This window comes from Rana temporaria, chromosome 10 (genome assembly GCF_905171775.1).
Source record: "Rana temporaria chromosome 10, aRanTem1.1, whole genome shotgun sequence".
Lineage (NCBI taxonomy): Eukaryota > Metazoa > Chordata > Amphibia > Anura > Ranidae > Rana > Rana temporaria.
In genome coordinates, this window is record NC_053498.1 from 50653707 (window position 1) to 50671408 (window position 17702).

Genomic DNA, 17702 nt, shown 5'->3' on the forward strand with positions numbered 1-17702 from the left:
CGGCGTAACGATGTTCCTGAATCAGGAGCATTCGTTACGCCGGGGCAAGTAAGCAATTGCGCTGTGTAACTATGGTTACACAGGCGCAATTGCTTCTTGAATCCGGGCCAATAAATGTACTAAGTATTAGGCCATGTAAAATAGCAGGTTTTGGATACAGTGCTGATTCATATATTGTAAATCTATTTGCTACAATATACTATGAAAAAAATTAAGAACCATGCATACTACTTATGTGTTATGCAAATTTAAGTTTTGTTTAATTATGCCAACAGTATATGTTTTTTAGCTCTTTCCCCTTTTCTCATGTTCCTTTCCAATTCTGTACAAGTTGCCTTCAATAATGCATGACTGTCTTCTGGCCCGGTTGATTTGTGAGTATTCAGCTTCACGATCTCATTTACTGCCACTAGATGGCGCTCTGTGCAATGAGCGCCTCGTATGAATTTAAACTATTAAATACCACCAAAGCTCTTTAGCCCTCTTAAAACCTTCCTCAGAAGTGCCGCCCGGCGCAGAAATGCTGCCCTGTGGCTTCCTATCCACTTGGTGGCATCAGATGGCGATAGGGTGACCACATTTCCATACAGCCATTCAGGGACACCCCCCCCAGCAAGCAGCGGTCGGTGACATCACAAGGAGGCAGTGCCGCCATATGACGTGGCCGAGAGGTCCCGCCCCTTACCTATTTAAGCATTTGTTTCATGTATGGAAGCCACTTAGATTCACAGAGTGTAATTGTTCTTGCGATGTTGGGCTAACATACATGAAACAAATGCTGTTTATATCTAAGGCACTAAAGTTGTATATAAAACCCTGTACTTTATACCACAAAAGAAATACAAATGACACAAGGGATCTGGGGTAAAAACTGCACATACACTGACCTACCTGACCACTACACTGACCTTCCTGATCCCTACACTGACCCAATTGATTGCTGCATTGAAATACCTGACCACTACACTAACCTGATTCCTACACTGACCTACCTGATCATTACACTGACCTACCCGATTCCTACCCCATCCATTGGGGGAGCATGTCAGATCCTCAGCTCTAAGGGACTAATGCTGGGACCTGTAGTCCTTCATTAGGAGGATGAGGTCAGTGGCAGACTGGCAGTGCTGGGGGCATGGGTTAAGTGGCAGTGCTTGGTAAGAGATGGGATCACTAACTCTCACTTGCTGTCACCTGTTAGTGTCCATTTTGGAGGGGAGAGGGGCTTGGTGAGGGTGGGAGAAGGGGTAGGAGAGAGAGAGAAGGGGTGAAAGAGAGAGAGAGAGAAGGGGTGGGAGAGAGAGAGAGAAGGGGTGGGAGAGAGAGAGAAGGGGTGGGAGAGATAGAGAGAAGGGGTGGGAGAGAGAGAGAAGGGGTGGGAGAGAGAGAGAGAGAGAGAGAAGGGGTGGGAGAGAGAGAGAGAGAGAGAGAGAGAGAGAGAGAGAGAGAGAGAGAGAGAGAGAGAGAAGGGCAGTGCTTGGGAAGGGATGGGATCACTAACTCTCACTTGCTGTCACCTGTTAGTGTCCATTTGGGAGGGGAGATGGGCTTGGTGAGGGTGGGAGAAGGGGTGGGAGAGAGAGAGAAGGGGTGAAAGAGAGAGAGAGAAGGGGTGGGAGAGAGAGAGAAGGGGTGGGAGAGAGAGAGAGAGAGAGAAGGGGTGGGAGAGAGAGAGAGAGAAGGGGTGGGAGAGAGAGAGAAGGGGTGGGAGAGAGAGAGAGAGAAGGGGTGGGAGAGAGAGAAGGGGTGGGAGAGAGAGAGGAGGGGTGGGAGAGAGAGAGAAGGGGTGGGAGAGAGAGAGAGAGAAGGGGTGGGAGAGAGAGAAGGGGTGGGAGAGAGAGAGGGGGGTGGGAGAGAGAGAAGGGGTGGGAGAGAGAGAGAGAGAGAAGGGGTGGGAGAGAGAGAGAGAAGGGGTGGGGGAGAGAGAGAAGGGGTGGGAGAGAGAGAGAGAGAGAGAGAAGGGGTGGGAGAGAGAGAGAGAAGGGGTGGGAGAGAGAGAGAGAGAAGGGGTGGGAGAGAGAGAGAAGGGGTGGAAGAGAGAGAGAAGGGGTGGAAGAGAGAGAGAGAAGGGGTGGGAGAGAGAGAGAGAGAGAGAGAGAGAGAGAGAGAGAGAAGGGGTGGGAGAGAGATAGAAGGGGTGAGGGAGAGAGAGAAGGGGTGCGAGAGAGAGAGAAGGGTGGGAGAGAGAGAGAGAAGGGGTGAGGGAGAGAGAGAGAGAGAAGGGGGAGAGAGAGAGAGAAGGGGTGCGAGAGAGAGAGAGAGAGAGAGAGAAGGGGTGGAAGAGAGAGAGAGAGAAGGGGTGAGGGAGAGAGAAGGGGTGAGGGAGAGAGAAGGGGTGGGAGAGAGAGAAGGGGTGGGAGAGAGAGAGAGAGAGAAGGGGTGGGAGAGAGAGAGAGAAGGGGTGGGAGAGAGAGAGAAGGGGTGCGGGAGAGAGAGAGAGAAGGGGTGCGGGAGAGAGAGAGAAGGGGTGCGAGAGAGAGAGAAGGGGTGCGAGAGAGAGAGAAGGGGTGGGAGAGAGAGAGAGAGAAGGGGTGGGAGAGAGAGAGAGAGAAGGGGTGGGAGAGAGAGAGAAGGGGTGCGAGAGAGAGAGAGAGAAGGGGTGGGAGAGAGAGAGAGAAGGGGTGGGAGAGAGAGAGAAGGGGTGCGAGAGAGAGAGAGAGAGAGAAGGGGTGGGAGAGAGAGAGAGAGAGAAGGGGTGGGAGAGAGAGAGAGAAGGGGTGGGAGAGAGAGAGAAGGGGTGGGAGAGAGAGAGAGAAGGGGTGCGGGAGAGAGAGAGAGAAGGGGTGCGAGAGAGAGAGAAGGGGTGCGAGAGAGAGAGAAGGGGTGGGAGAGAGAGAGAGAAGGGGTGCGGGAGAGAGAGAGAGAATGGGTGCGGGAGAGAAGGGGTGGGAGAGAGAGAGAAGGGGTGCGCGAGCGAGAGAAGGGGTGGGAGAGAGAGAGAGAAGGGGTGAGGGAGAGAGAGAGAAGGGGTGAGAGAGAGAAGGGGTGGGAGAGAGAGGGGGGGTGGGAGAGAGAGGGGGTGGGAGAGAGAGGGGGGTGGATGAGAGAGAGGGGGGTAGATGAGAGAGAGAGGGGGATGGGAGAGAGAGGGGGATGGGAGAGAGAGGGGGATGGAAGAGAGAGGGGGGTGGGAGAGAGAGGGGGGGTGGGTGAGAGAGAGGGGGTAGATGAGAGAGAGAGAGGGGGATGGGAGAGAGAGAGGGGGGGGTGGTGAGTGAAATTGACCCCCTAAGCTGGCCTGCAGTCCTTCCTGTACACCCTGTCCCAGCCCCTGTCTGTGGGTAGGTGTGTGTGATGCACCTACCTCCAGACCATCCTTGTCCTCTCTGTCAGCCTTCTTGATGACGGGCACAGCTGGAGCAGACGTTGGGGGAAGGTGTGCAGGCTCTGGGAGGATGTCACTGCTGCTCAGGTCTTCTCTCACTCCCTCTCGCGCTGTTCCTTCCAGTCAGCCTCCTGCTTCTCCCCGGGGCCCCCACTCTCTGTTGTTCTCAGATGCTGCTGCTCTCCCTCTCAGATCAGATGCTGTGAAACTGTCCCTCTCTGGTATGTCAGGGGGCAGCCTCGGAGCTCAGCTGCTTTGGGTCCCAGGAGGCAGACAGAGCAGAAGCGCGGAGGTCGGAGGAGGAAGTGAAATCCTCCCGCGCTTTCAGTTCTGAACACAGAGGGGTGCACTGCAGCCGTGATGTCACTGGTTACTACACGCCAAGCGGCTGTAGCAACCAGTGAGCACAATGAAAGTCAGGTGGAGGTGGTTCTGCATGCCGCAGACAGCGCTACCGCGGCTCAGACTCTGCCACTGAATTCATCATGACTTTACCCACTGCTTCATTCCGGGACATTGTATTGTCCCGGAATGAAGGCATCCGGGAACAGGGACACAGATGCCAATTAAGGGACAGTCCCGGGCAATCCGGGACACGTGGGCACCCTAGATGGCGACCTGGCATATACATCCTGTGTCTGGCCGCCATCTTGCTCCTCCTGTGCACATGCTCAGTGTGCACGGGGAGCCGGTGGGCTCTGACGTGGCGCGTCATTCCGCTGCGCGCGTGTACGCGCCATACACAGTCCAGAGATCCAGTTCCCTGCTAGCCCTACACCTCCCTCATCAGCCATGCGAGCACAGCTGCTCCACATGCAGCGTGCGTCGCTGATTGGCGTGAGGGGGGTATATAATGCAACTAAGATGAGTCAGTCATTTAGGTTCCAGCTTTAGTCTGGACTACATGACTGCTCCTCCATATGGTTATACTCAAAGGTAATTATTTCCAATTGAATCTTTTTACTTCAGTATTTGCACCTCTAAACTATATATTAATTATTTACTGAATAATGACAAAGCAGCAACTATTCCTGCCTTTAGAACTTATACATAGCGGCCCAGATTCAAGAAGCACTTGCGCGGGAGCAAGTGTGATTTGCGCCGCGCAAGTACTGATTTGCTCCCAGGCAAATTTGCGGCTGATTCTGTAAACCAGTTAAGCCTGAAATGCGGCCATTTTCCCGCGCACGCAGCCTCGCTGCTCCGGCGCAATTTTAGCGCAATTTTGCGCGGGGTGTAAGTTGCACCTTCATGGAATTCCCTCAGCGAATATGCAAATTAGGTACTGCCGATGATTCAGAAACATGCGCGTGTGATGCGCATCTTGCGCTGGAAGCGCGCAAGCTTTTTTCCCCGGGCAAACTTGCTCCTGCTAAAAGCAGGGGCAAGTTAGCAAAAGATGGCCAAATGTCATCTGCAGGAGCGCGCAACTTCAGCAGCACCTAGACAGACGAGCTGAACAAGCAGAGCACCCACATTTTCGGGACCTCACATCTGTGCACCAACATGCCAGGGGCAGCTATGGTTCTTGATATTCTATTGACTGAGCCGACTCGTAGGAGGGCACGGGAGAGGATTTACAGAGGGCGCTACAACCTTTTTGAGATGAGTGATAATGAGGTGTATCGCATGTTTCGCTTCAGCCCTGAAGTCATCCTTGAGTTGGTAACAATCCTGCAGGATGACATCAGCAGCCCGACCCATCGGGGACAGGCAGTGCAGCCACTGGTGAAGGTAGTGGCAACCCTTCATTTTTGGCAAGTGGCTCATTTCAGCGCACAGGTGGAATGGTGGCGGGGATGTCCCAATCCAGCATGAGCAGGTGTGTGCACCAAGTGATCCCTGCAATACTCAGACGCATGGGCACACAATTTATCAAACCAACCACGGCTGACCTGCGGCAGAAGGCAATCAGTGATTTTTATGAAATAGCCAGATTCCCACGCACTGTGGGTGCAATAGATTGTACCCATGTGGCACTACGCCCCCCCCCGGCTCCTCGAGCATATCTACTGCAACAGGAAGCATTGGCATTCGATAAATGTGCAGGTGATTGTGGATGCACATGGCCTCATATGGCATGTCCGTGCCAAACACCCAGGGTCAAGCCATGACAGTTTTATTTACCGACACAGCCCCATCCCAACCGAGTTTGACCAGAACATGTATGGAGACAGCTGGCTGATTGGTGAGTGACATGGGTGTCAGGTATGACTGCCCCCCCCCCATGATGCAGACATCACAAGGGGCACATGCACGACTAACATCCTCCTGTCTTTTCCCTTCCAGGTGACTCTGCATATGCCCTGGGACCTCACATGATGACCCCATTTCGTAACCCTCAAACACCAGGAGAGGAAAGTTTTAACGAAGCCCATGCACGTACCCGTGCGGTGGTGGAGCGCACATTTGGCATCCTTAAATCTCGATTCAGATGTCTGGATAAATCAGGGGGGACCCTGTTGTATTCACCCAACTTTGTGTGCCAAATCATCGGGGCATGTTGTATTCTCCACAATTTTGCTGAGAGAAGGGGCATGCACATTGAGCTACGCAATGACCTTACCCCCGAACCACGCAACCCCCCCCCCCAAGAAACACTACCGGATCTTCTGAGGAAAGAGCAATCCGGAATGGTCTTGTGGAACGTCTCTTTGCACATTAAACACACCCTGATCTTGTCACAAGTATAATGCATGTATGCACACCACTGTAGTCCCTAGCACACACACGACACATGCACCCCAAATTGGATTAGACCCAACAATACCCCATGGTATTAGGGAGCAGCAACGCCGCGTCAAGGCTCCAATTATGTTGCTGTTCATTCATACACCTTTCACATGGCAGAGGGTGACACCCCTTTTCCAGCAGGAGTGCCACCCCCCCCCCCCCCCCATCCACACACCAGTCACACTGTAGTATACACTCCTCACCGTGTGTAGGGACTACAAATAAATATAAAAGCTCATATTCTGAGCATATATAAAAAAATAAAACTCATATTCTGAGCATATCATAATTGTTCAAATTATATCATTTTTTTGATTTCTTCTTTGGGCCAAGGGTGCCCCGGCTCTGGCTCCTCAATCTCCGTGGTGCGGAGGAGGCATGGGGTGGGGATGGAGGGGGGGGGGGAGCATCAACCCCTACTTCCAGACTCCTCGCAGGTGGTGGCTGCATGCCCTCCATGGCGTTGGCCAGGCGGGCGAGGATGGTGTTGGTCTGGGTGGTGGTATCCCGCTGATGACGGCGGGTAACTCTCCCCTCCTACCGCACTGCAGCGGTGTTGGCCTGCACAGCAGCGGTGTTGGCCTCCACCGCAGCTGCCATCCTGCTTAATAAAGCGGGGGCGTTCTCCTGAGCCACCAAGCAGGTGACTATGGCCTTGGAGTTGCCACTTATTTCCGCCAGGCTCTGTGAGACATGTTTGTCCCGGTCTGCATGCAGGGTGAGGGCATGCTGCACAGAGGTGGAGGTGGATGCCATGCTGTCCGCCAGACATCGAACATCTCCCACCATGGCCCCTATATGGCGGGTCTGCAGGGCCTGCTCCTCCAGCAGACCGTCACGGAGGCTGGAGGATATATGCCTTGTTTTGGACAGAGCCTTCCTGGGAGGAGAGGCTCGGGCACGGACAGAGGGAGAAGGGGTCCACAATGGAGGGGCTTGCCCTGGAGGGGGATGACGTGCTGGGCGGGGGGTGGTGGGTTGCTCAGGGATGGTGGTATCCTCCTGGAGGGAGCCAGAGTCCTCCTGGATGAGGAAAAAGGAATCCTCCTCCAAAACAACTTCCTCCACCATACTTGGCCCCGGTAGGATCTCCTCCTGGACCAGCATTGCCATAATGTCCATGGGGCCTGACTGGACCCCTGGCTCAGGTATGGATGGCGTGGGTGGCCCCGCAGCCGAAGACGGCCCAGCTTCATCATCCTCATCACCACCTGTGGATGACACCAAAACGAAATATTTTGCTGGTGCAACACACTGCTCACATGTTCACTTCTACCCCCTCCCATGATGCACAGCAGATATGAAACAAAAATAATAGTTCCATCTTCACTTCTACCCACAAATATGTTCACTTCTACCCCCTCCCATGATGCACAGCAGATATGAAACAAAAATAACTTACCAGTCCCCAAGTTCCCAACAGTGGAGTCGTACCCTTCAAGTCCCTCCACCTGCTCCTGCACAAAAGTTTGGGCAATAAGCTCCTCCTCATGATTTAGGCGGATCTTACATCGCGGTCCACCTCCCGTGCCACCGGTATGTTTTCGGATAAGAGCCAGTTTATCCCGGACCCTGCGCCTCATATCATTCAGTTTTTTTTTTATGTCATCCCAGGAACGATCTTCATTACCCAGGGCATTGATGTCCAGGGCTATGGCTTCAAAGATAGCCCTCCTTTGGGCAACGGTGGTGTTTGCCTGCTGGGCACCATATAGGAGTTCTTTATGTTGCTGGAGTGCAGCAATTAGGATGTCCATCTCCGCAGCCACGAAGTTTGCCTTTCTTTTTTTAGTTCCTTTGGGAGGTGCCATCTCTTCAAAATGGGCTGAATTTCCTTGCTCAGGGGGGGTTGGAAAAAGCAGGATGAAATTCAGCAAAGAACCTGCGCAAGTCTGCTCCTATTTATTTGCTCAGTGCAAGCAGCTGAGCAGGATTTGCCCTGAAAGTATGCTAGGCGCAGTTTGACGCATGCGCAGACGGCAGCGCTCTAACTGCGCATGCGCGGGCCCGGCGCAAACCTCTGCTGAGCCGAAAAATCCTCATTTACATAGGGGCACACCCACTTTGACTTGCGCGGCCTTGCGCCCTCAGCTTTGCCTTAAACAGGAGCAAATTAACTGAACAAACGATTCCTGAATCAGGTGGCAATTTGGCAAAATTGCCCCAGCGCAGAGAAATTCAGCTGAGCAGCTCATGTGTAAGTAATGGGCAAATCTACCTGAATCTGGGCCAGCATTTCTTATGAAAACTTGCTACAAGCGCCACCTAGTGATATTTTATCAACATTGCACTTGTAAGCTTAATTAAAATAACTGAATGGTTGCTAATAAAGCCAGAAGTTACCCTATATATTATGAGCTATTAATTAAACAAAATTACATGGGTATATACTTTCTCTAATTTTTCAGTGCCTTTTCTGACAACTAACAAGAGTTTGGTAAGACATTTTCTATATAAAGACCTTTAGCATTAATTGGACAAAAACATCATGGTAAACATATATTACCAATATATACTACTTTTCAGGGCCCAGGGAAATCACTGGCTCCAGTGTGGTGTCCCAGTACAGGTATTTGCTGTAGGCCTTGTCAGATTGAGGCCCTCGGCTTGTGGGGTCTCCCCTGCAGGGACTCAGCTAGTTATGATGAGATTTATACTGTTATGGTTGATAATACGTTTATTAGGTGTGTATAGCTTTAAGGGGTTTAGCCAGCCATCTCATGTTCAGTCAGAGTGTATTACCATCTCATGTTCAAGTGTATTAGAGTCGGGAGGACTGAATGCTAGACAATACTTATTGTGTTGTGTTATACTACAGGTCAGTCTCTATGATCCACAGCTCTCAACCAATAGGCTTCAGTCTAAACAGGCCCTTATAAGGGATTGTACTTCCTGTTTAAGCCAGTCTAATGCTTCCCTCAGTTCCTAGCAGAGCAGAGCAACACACAGTCAGAGAAGCAGTGCAGGCCTGAAGCCTCCAGGATAAAATACAGCAAAGAGTGGAGTATCCCTAAACATTACAGAACCAGTACTTCAGCTCATTTATCGGATCAATCCGTTATTCCGGCGAAAAGCCTCAAGTCTACAGACACTTCAGTAAGTGTATCTATTTTTCAGCCTAGTTAAGCATAGGCCCTGAATTACTATTCCGGCTTTTGTAGCCGAGTATATACAGTATATGATCAACTAAGCTCAAGCATTATCAGCTGTGTGATCCAGAGACTGCCTGCAGAATATTTTGACACTCTGTTTAAACGATGTGAAGATTTTGACACCTGCCTTCATGCCAGTAAAGCCTTCGTTGTTTTAACCCCTGTTGTGGACTGTGTTATTACCATCCTAACTAGCGGGGATACGGAGGCCCCCGGAGCTGTAGTTTCCCGGGGTATTCCAAGACTACAGTGGCGTCACGTGACAGAGAGGGTTAATACCATCTGGCCCTCACTAAGGGTTAATACCACCTGACCCTGGGCTCCTAGCCCCAAGAACCAAGTAGCTAACCATCAAGCGCATGTGTGTGGCCGTGGGGCTCACCTTCCCCGGTCACCACATCGTTTTCTGGCGTCACGAACAGGATACGGGTGTACGCCTTAACCATTCAGCCACTAAAGCAAGTCCTCCCCCCCCCCAGAATCTGAACTGTGTCATTGAAAGTAATTTACTCAGCGAGGCGCATATACAAGTGGTGGGGGAGGTGAAGGAAAGACTGTTAGCTGCCATTGTTAAGTGGAGAAAGTCTGTACCTGAAGGGGTTAAATTGTTTCCAGCATTTCCCGTGCGCGGGAGCGGTCGCAGCTCCGCCCAGTCAAGCCCCAGCGGTGACGCCTCTTCAGTGTGCAAGCCGGAACTAGAGAATCCACTCTGTGTTGCACGGAGGAAACAATTGCTGACCGGACCAAAAAAAAAAAAGTAAGTTGCCGGGCGCAGCCATAGCAACGTGTCCGGCAATAAAAGACAGCGCACTCAAAGACAGCGCACTCAAAGACGTCGCACTCAAAGACAGCGCACTCAACGACATCGCACTCAAAGACAGCGCTCTCAAAGTTTCTTAAAGTGACAGCGCACTCAAAGTTTCTTAAAGTGACAGCGCACTCAAAGACAGCGCTCTCAAAGTTTCTTAAAGTGACAGCGCACTCAAAGACAGCGCTCTCAAAGTTTCTTAAAGTGACAGCGCACTCAAACAAGGCTACAACATTTCAGCCCCAAGATCACCAGATGCAGGTGATGTACCAGATCCTCTTGCGGCTCCTGCACAAGCTACCCCTCCGGGATCACCTCCAGTGCGACGTCATGACAGTGGGGCCCCCCCATTCTACCTGGGGAAACCTGTGTTGCCTAACTACAGAGGGGATCCCTTTTCCCTCAAGGATTTCCAGGAGAGCTTCCAAAGCATTTTCTCTCTCTACTCTCTCCCCCCTAACCAACAGGTGCTGTTGTTCTTGGGACAGTTGCAGGGACCTGCACGTGAGGAAGTCCGTACCTGGCCCACTTCTGAGAAGACTACAGTAGATCAGATCTTCGAGGGATTACATCAGGTATTTGAGTCCCACTCACCCTCAGAGGTCCGCCTCTGTTACGTACCTGGTTTCCAGAGTCTGATGCAGGGTAGCCTCTCTTACGACTCTGGTTCGCGAGCCACTGGATATGGGACAGCGGGCTCGGAGCACAGAGGGGTAGGAGTGTCGGGTGGTGATGTGTAGAAGCAGGTGGACGAATACCTCAGGCAAGTAGATGCTGAACGTACAGCGGAGGATGGGTCAGCGACCCGCACAGAAGCTGCGACTACAGCGGCACAAGTTAGTAACAGTTCAGGTAGGATGGGTCAGCGACCCGCACAGAAGCTGCGACTACAGCGGCACAAGTTAGTAATAGTTCAGGTATACCGGGAAAGCAGGGTCAAACAAGCCGGGTCATAACAAGTGATCGTGCAGAAAGATGACTGAAGAATGGTCGGTAAACAAGCAGGTGGATCTGGCAGCAGTGAAGTCAAGCAGGCGGATGGTCAAACGGAGCCGGGTCAGGATAGGAGAGATGAGAGGAGTTAGACAAGCCGGGTTCGGTGTTCAAATCAGGTTTCAGGTAGAGTAGTCAAAACAAGCCAAGTTCAGTGTTTAAATCAGGTTTCAGATGGCAAACAGGTCTCAGATAGGATCCACGTCAGAACTGCAGATCAGGCAGCAAAGACACTGTGCTGCTGAGGTGTTTAAATAGGCCAGCCTGCTATTAATCACTGAAATCAGTCTGCACCATTAACCCTTAAGTGGCAGATCCATGACATTGCCCCCCCCCCAAGGGGCAGCCTCCGGATGCCCAGTCGGGCTTCTTTGTCAGGATGAGCAAGGAAAAAAGCACGTAACAACCTCTTGGCATGTATATTACCTTCTGGCTCCCAAGAATTATCCTCTGGGCCGTACCCCTTCCATTTGACTAGGAATTGATTCTGGCCTTGTCGCTTCCTACAGTCCAAGATAGCTTCCACCACGTATTCTTCCCAACTGTCAACCTGGATGGGTTCGGGAGGTCTGGATCCTCTGTTGGGAAAAGGATCGGCCACTGCAGGCTTGAGTAGAGAAACGTGGAACACAGGGTGAATTTTCAATGAGTCAGGCAAAAACAGTTCGTAAGAAGCTAAGTTGATTTTTCTTTTAACTGAAAATGGACCCAAAAACCTAGGTGCCAACTTTTTGGATGGGCAAGGTAATTTGAGATTACTTGTAGACAGCCATACCTGATCGTCTGGTTTCAGGTCCAAGTCACCCCTTCTTTTCTTGTCAAAAAATCTCTTGCTATCGGCCTGGGCTTTAGTTACTGCGTCGTGCAATAACTGATTGTTGCGTTGGAGAAAGTCCATAGTACTCTGCACAGCTGGAACTGCTGACTCTGAAAAGAAATCTGGTAAAAATGTTAAATTAAAGCCACAATTAGAGAAAAAAGGGGATTGCCCAGTAGCTGAGTGATTGGTGTTATTATATGCAAATTCTGCCAAAGGCAGCAGAGAGACCCAGTCGTCTTGAGAGAAGGCTGTGAAACACCTAATATATTGTTCCAGGGTTTGATTCGTCCTCTCTGTTTGCCCATTAGACTGGGGGTGGTAGGCTGAGGACAAGGAAAGTTGAATCTGTAGTGTTTCACAGAGGGCTCTCCAGAAACGAGAAGTAAATTGGACTCCCCTGTCCGAAACGATGTTGGAAGGTACCCCATGTAGTCTAATTATTTCCTTGATAAACACACGGGCCGTTTCTGCAGCAGAAGGTGTGTTTTTTAAAGGCAGGAAATGAGCCATTTTAGTAAAACGGTCCACGACAACAAAAATTGCGGTACATCCCTCGGAAAGAGGAAGTTCAACAATAAAATCCATTGCGATCATCTCCCATGGTCGGTTAGGTACTGGTAAGGGTTTTAGTAAACCCCAGGCTAGTTTTCGAGGTGTTTTATTTCGGTTGCATATCGGACAAGAACTGATGTAAGACTTGCAAAATTCCTCCAAATTGGGCCACCAGAAGGTGCGTCGTACCAATTCAAGAGTCTTATTAACTCCAAAGTGACCTGCAAGTGGGTGATCATGAAGAAGTTTCAAGACTTCCACTCTAATGTTTTCTGGGACAAAAACCTGACTTCCTCTCCAAAACAGCCCGTTTCTGGAAGTTAGTGAGACATTAGAGGGTTTGGACGAATCGGAAGATGCTCCTCGGATCATGGAGATTAGGTCAGTGTGTAGGAGCAGGAAGTTGCCATCCGACAGGATGGTATCGGGAATAGAAGTATCCTTTGGGTTATCGTACATTCGGGATAATGCATCCGGTTTAATGTTTTTGGATCCTGGTCGGAAGGTAATATGGAAACAAAAACGAGAAAAGAAAAGAGCCCAACGGGCTTGTCGAGGTTTAAGACGTCTGGCAGATTTCAAATACTCCAAATTCTTATGATCTGTGTAGATCAGTACAGGATGAATGGCGCCCTCCAATAGATATCTCCATTCCTCTAGAGCTGTCTTAATGGCCAGTAGTTCTCGATCTCCTACATCATAGTTCTTTTCTGTGGGGGAAAGCTTTCGAGAGAAGAATCCCACTGGGTGTATTAAATCTTTGTCCCCCAAGCGCTGAGAGAGAACGGCTCCTACCGCAACTTCGGAGGCATCGACCTCAAGAAGGAAAGGTAACGTTGGATTGGGATGTCTAAGTATAGAAGTAAAGAGTCTTTTTAAAATGTCAAAGGCCTTCTGCGCTTCAGGGTTCCAACAGAAACGAAGATTTTGTTTCGTGAGTTGTGTGATAGGGGCCACAATAGCCGAAAACCCTCTAATAAATTTTCTATAGAAGTTTGCGAATCCAATGAAAACGCTGCACCCCTTTTTTATCCAAGGGTGTTGGCCAGTCTAAGATTGCAGATACCTTCTTTTGATCCATCTCAATTCCTGTAGGGGAAATTACCAGGCCTAAGAATTGGATGGTTTGCTGTTCAAACTCGCATTTTTCAGCTTTCGCATATAAACTGTGCTGACGGAGACGATCCAGAACCTTACAGACATGTCCTCGGTGCTCCTCCAAGGAACGGGAGAAAATCAGTATGTCATCTAGATACACGATTACAAAAATGTCCAAAAAATCTCGGAATACGTCGTTGACGAAGTGCTGAAAAGTAGCGGGCGCGTTACATAGCCCGAAGGGCATGACCAAATATTCGTAATGGCCATAGCGGGTACGGAATGCTGTTTTCCACTCATGTCCATCCTTGATACGTATTAAATTATACGCTCCCCTTAGGTCTAATTTTGTAAAGATAACGGCAAATCTTAATTTTTGGAAAAGTTCAGGTATTAAAGGTAGAGGGTAACGATTTTTCACGGTGACTTTGTTGAGTTCCCGGTAGTCAATACAGGGACGAAGAGTTTGGTCCTTCTTTGTGACGAAAAATATTCCGGCACCTGCTGGTGAAGTGGACAGGCGGATAAATCCCTTTTCCAAATTCTCGTCAAGGTAGATTTTTAATGCGTCTTGTTCTTTTTCAGAAAGTGGGAAAATTCGTCCGAAAGGGATCTCGGCCCCTGGAAGAAGATCAATCGGACAATCGTACGGCCGATGAGGTGGAAGGGAATCTGCCCCTTTCTTACTGAAGACATCCAGAAATCCATGGTAGGGTTTGGGGATGGATTGAATCAAACTTGGGTCAGTGTTTAAGCACAGCAGGGCAGAAGATGGTTTAGGACGTTCGGGAAAACAGTGTTCCTGACAGTAATGAGATGGGAACGAAAGATTTTTAGATGTCCAGTCAATCTGAGGATTGTGTACCTGAAGCCAGGGTATACCCAGGATTACTGGAAACAAAGGAGATGAAATGACGTCCAAAATTAAAAGATCCTTATGATTGGATGAAGTAATAGCAGGTAAAGGAAGGGTCTCATGGGTCACTTGCCCAGACTTGATGTGTGAGCCATCAGCCAAAAAAAGGAAAGTCTAAAGTCCTTTGTGCGGACTGGAATGTTATGCAGATCGGCAAATGAGGAATCGATGAAACAACTGCATGCCCCTGAATCAACGATAGCGTTGACCGACACCGTCTTTCCCGGAAGCTGTAAGGAAAGGAAGAGAGCAGGATGGTTGGGGTTGGTAGTAATAGCAGAGATGTTACCAGGAACTGAAGAACGGAACTTACGTATTTTGACGGGACAATTGTGTACGTAGTGACCGGCCTCACCGCAATATAGACACAGGTTTAGCTGACGGCGGCGTGTGCGTTCTTCAGGTGGCAAGGTGGGTCGCATCACGCCTATTTGCATGGGTTCTGAAGTATCCATGGGTGGACCAGCAGAATTAGAAGAAACAGGTGGTGGAAAACGAGAAGGAGGCAAGGGAGCCCGGGTGGTGACCCAGACTGGGCGACTCTGTTGAGAGGATCGTTCCGCTCGGCGTTCCCTTAGTCGTCGGTCGATCTGAACGGCTTTGTCAATCAGATCATCCAGGGTGTCAGGTACCCCAATACGGGCCAATTCATCCTTTAAGGCTTCAGACAGACCTAAGCGAAATTGGTGGCGCAAGGCTGCGCTATTCCACTGGGTGTCCGCACTCCAGTGGCAGAAATCAGTAACATAGTCCTCCACTGCTCTACGCCCCTGTTGGAGAGCGAGTAAAGCAGCTTCAGCAGTAGCAGCCCTTTGCGGGTCGTCGTAGAGCTGTGCCATAGTCTGGAAGAAGTTTAGCAAAGTCTCTGTCTGGACACCGTTCTCCTCTAACAAGCGATGTGCCCAATTTTGGGGTTCCCCTTGGAGTAGGGAAACGACAAATCCCACTTTAGTGGCTTCCAAAGAAAAGGTTCGGGGTTGCAAAGCAAAGTATAACTGACATGCGTTTCGGAAGTCCCGAAACTTGGTTCGATCCCCGGAGAATCGTTCGGGCATGGGAACCCTGGGTTCAGGTGGCAACATCACAACTGACGGACCCGCAGATGACGATGATCTAGCAGTGGATGCTGAAGTTGCGTCCCCAGAAGCTGATAAGTTCTGAATCTGCCCCTCCAATCTCAGGTAGCCATCTTGTAGGTTTTGAACGGCCTGGGTAAGTGATGCTAAGTGTTTACACACCTCTTCCATAGCCGGAACTACGCCTGCAGACTCTGTCATGGCTGCCTGATACTGTTACGTACCTGGTTTCCAGAGTCTGATGCAGGGTAGCCTCTCTTACGACTATGGTTCGCGAGCCACTGGATATGGGACAGCGGGCTCGGAGCACAGAGGGGTAGGAGTGCCGGGTGGTGATGTGTAGAAGCAGGTGGACGAATACCTCAGGCAAGTAGATGCTGAACATACAGCGGAGGATGGGTCAGCGACCCGCACAGAAGCTGCGACTACAGCGGCACAAGTTAGTAACAGTTCAGGTAGGATGGGTCAGCGACCCGCACAGAAGCTGCGACTACAGCGGCACAAGTTAGTAATAGTTCAGGTATACCGGGAAAGCAGGGTCAAACAAGCCGGGTCATAACAAGTGATCGTGCAGAAAGATGACTGAAGAATGGTCGGTAAACAAGCAGGTGGATCTGGCAGCAGTGAAGTCAAGCAGGCGGATGGTCAAACGGAGCCGGGTCAGGATAGGAGAGATGAGAGGAGTCAGACAAGCCGGGTTCGGTGTTCAAATCAGGTTTCAGGTAGAGTAGTCAAAACAAGCCAAGTTCAGTGTTTAAATCAGGTTTCAGATAGCAAACAGGTCTCAGATAGGATCCACGTCAGAACTGCAGATCAGGCAGCAAAGACACTGTGCTGCTGAGGTGTTTAAATAGGCCAGCCTGCTATTAATCACTGAAATCAGTCTGCACCATTAACCCTTAAGTGGCAGATCCATGACAGCCTCAGGCTGTACGAGAGGCGACAAAAGCCGGGGGAAACACTAAGGGCATATGCAGTAGCCTTGCAGAATGCCCTGGAGGCAGTCCAGAAACTGGACAATATCACCCCTGACCAGGGTAACAAACTATTGATGGATAGATTCATAGAAGGGGTCCAAAATAAATGGGACAAGGCGCAATTAAAGATGTTAGCTGTACAGAACCCCAATATGTCTTTCTCTGCCTTTAAGCGCCTAGCCCTTCAAGTTATAGAGCAGGGGGCAAGCCCTGAGGAGCATCCTGACCCTAAAACAGAACCCATGGGTGCGGCGGCGTGCCCTGCACCACTGTTACCACCAGCCCCCGCACCCGTGGCTGTCACCCCGGCCTCCACTACAATTACTGAGATTCAAGAGGTTAGACAAGACATTGCCCAGCTTACCCAAGTGGTAAAGGAGTTGGCTAATCACACCACTCGGGTACTTAGAGAGCCTCCAGAGACTAAGAGACCTACTCTTGCCCCTCCTCCCCGTTCTAGCAGGCCTCGCTCGGGACCTTCTAGTAGGCCTTACTGTGATTTCTGTGACAAACCCGGTCATTGGAAGATGCAATGCTGGGCTTTAAACGGGCGTCCCCTGAGGTCGAGGACCGGCCCTCAGGAAAACAAATCACAGGTCCAGCAGAAGAGCCAATATACTCAGGACAGTCCTTATACATTGCATCCTGCCCCTATGTAAATGTTACCATAGATGGTGTCCAACTGCAGGCCCTGATTGATACAGGCTCGCAGGTGTCTACCATTTCTAAGGTCCTATTCTATAGGTACTGGAATGTCGATTCATTGTGTGAACCAGATGATATGGATTTTAGTGTCCTGGCAGGGGATGGGAAACCAATTCCCAGACATGGGTACTGGGAGCCCACTATTCAGCTGAGAGGTCACACACTTAGAGGTCAAGGTATAATTGTCACTAATGTCACGGTACCAGGGGCCACAGAGTTTATATTGGGGATGAATATAATGAGACATTGCTTCAGTGATATTTTGGATGCCTTGCATGCCTCTCTCCCCCACATGTCTTCCTCAGGTCAGAGGACTGCGCAACACCATCTCAAAATTCTAAAAGCAGAACAGAAGTTCGCGAACCGGAGAGGAGAAATCGGTAAAGTTCGGATCCAAGACATGAGGCCCGTGACCCTGCAGCCGAACACAGAGAAAATTTTGTGGTGTCGGGCGCGCCCTGGTGTAAGGGATCAGGACTATCAGGCCTTACTGGAGCCCATACAATCTGAAGATTTTCCTTTGGTCCGAGCTGCAAGGAGCCTAGTG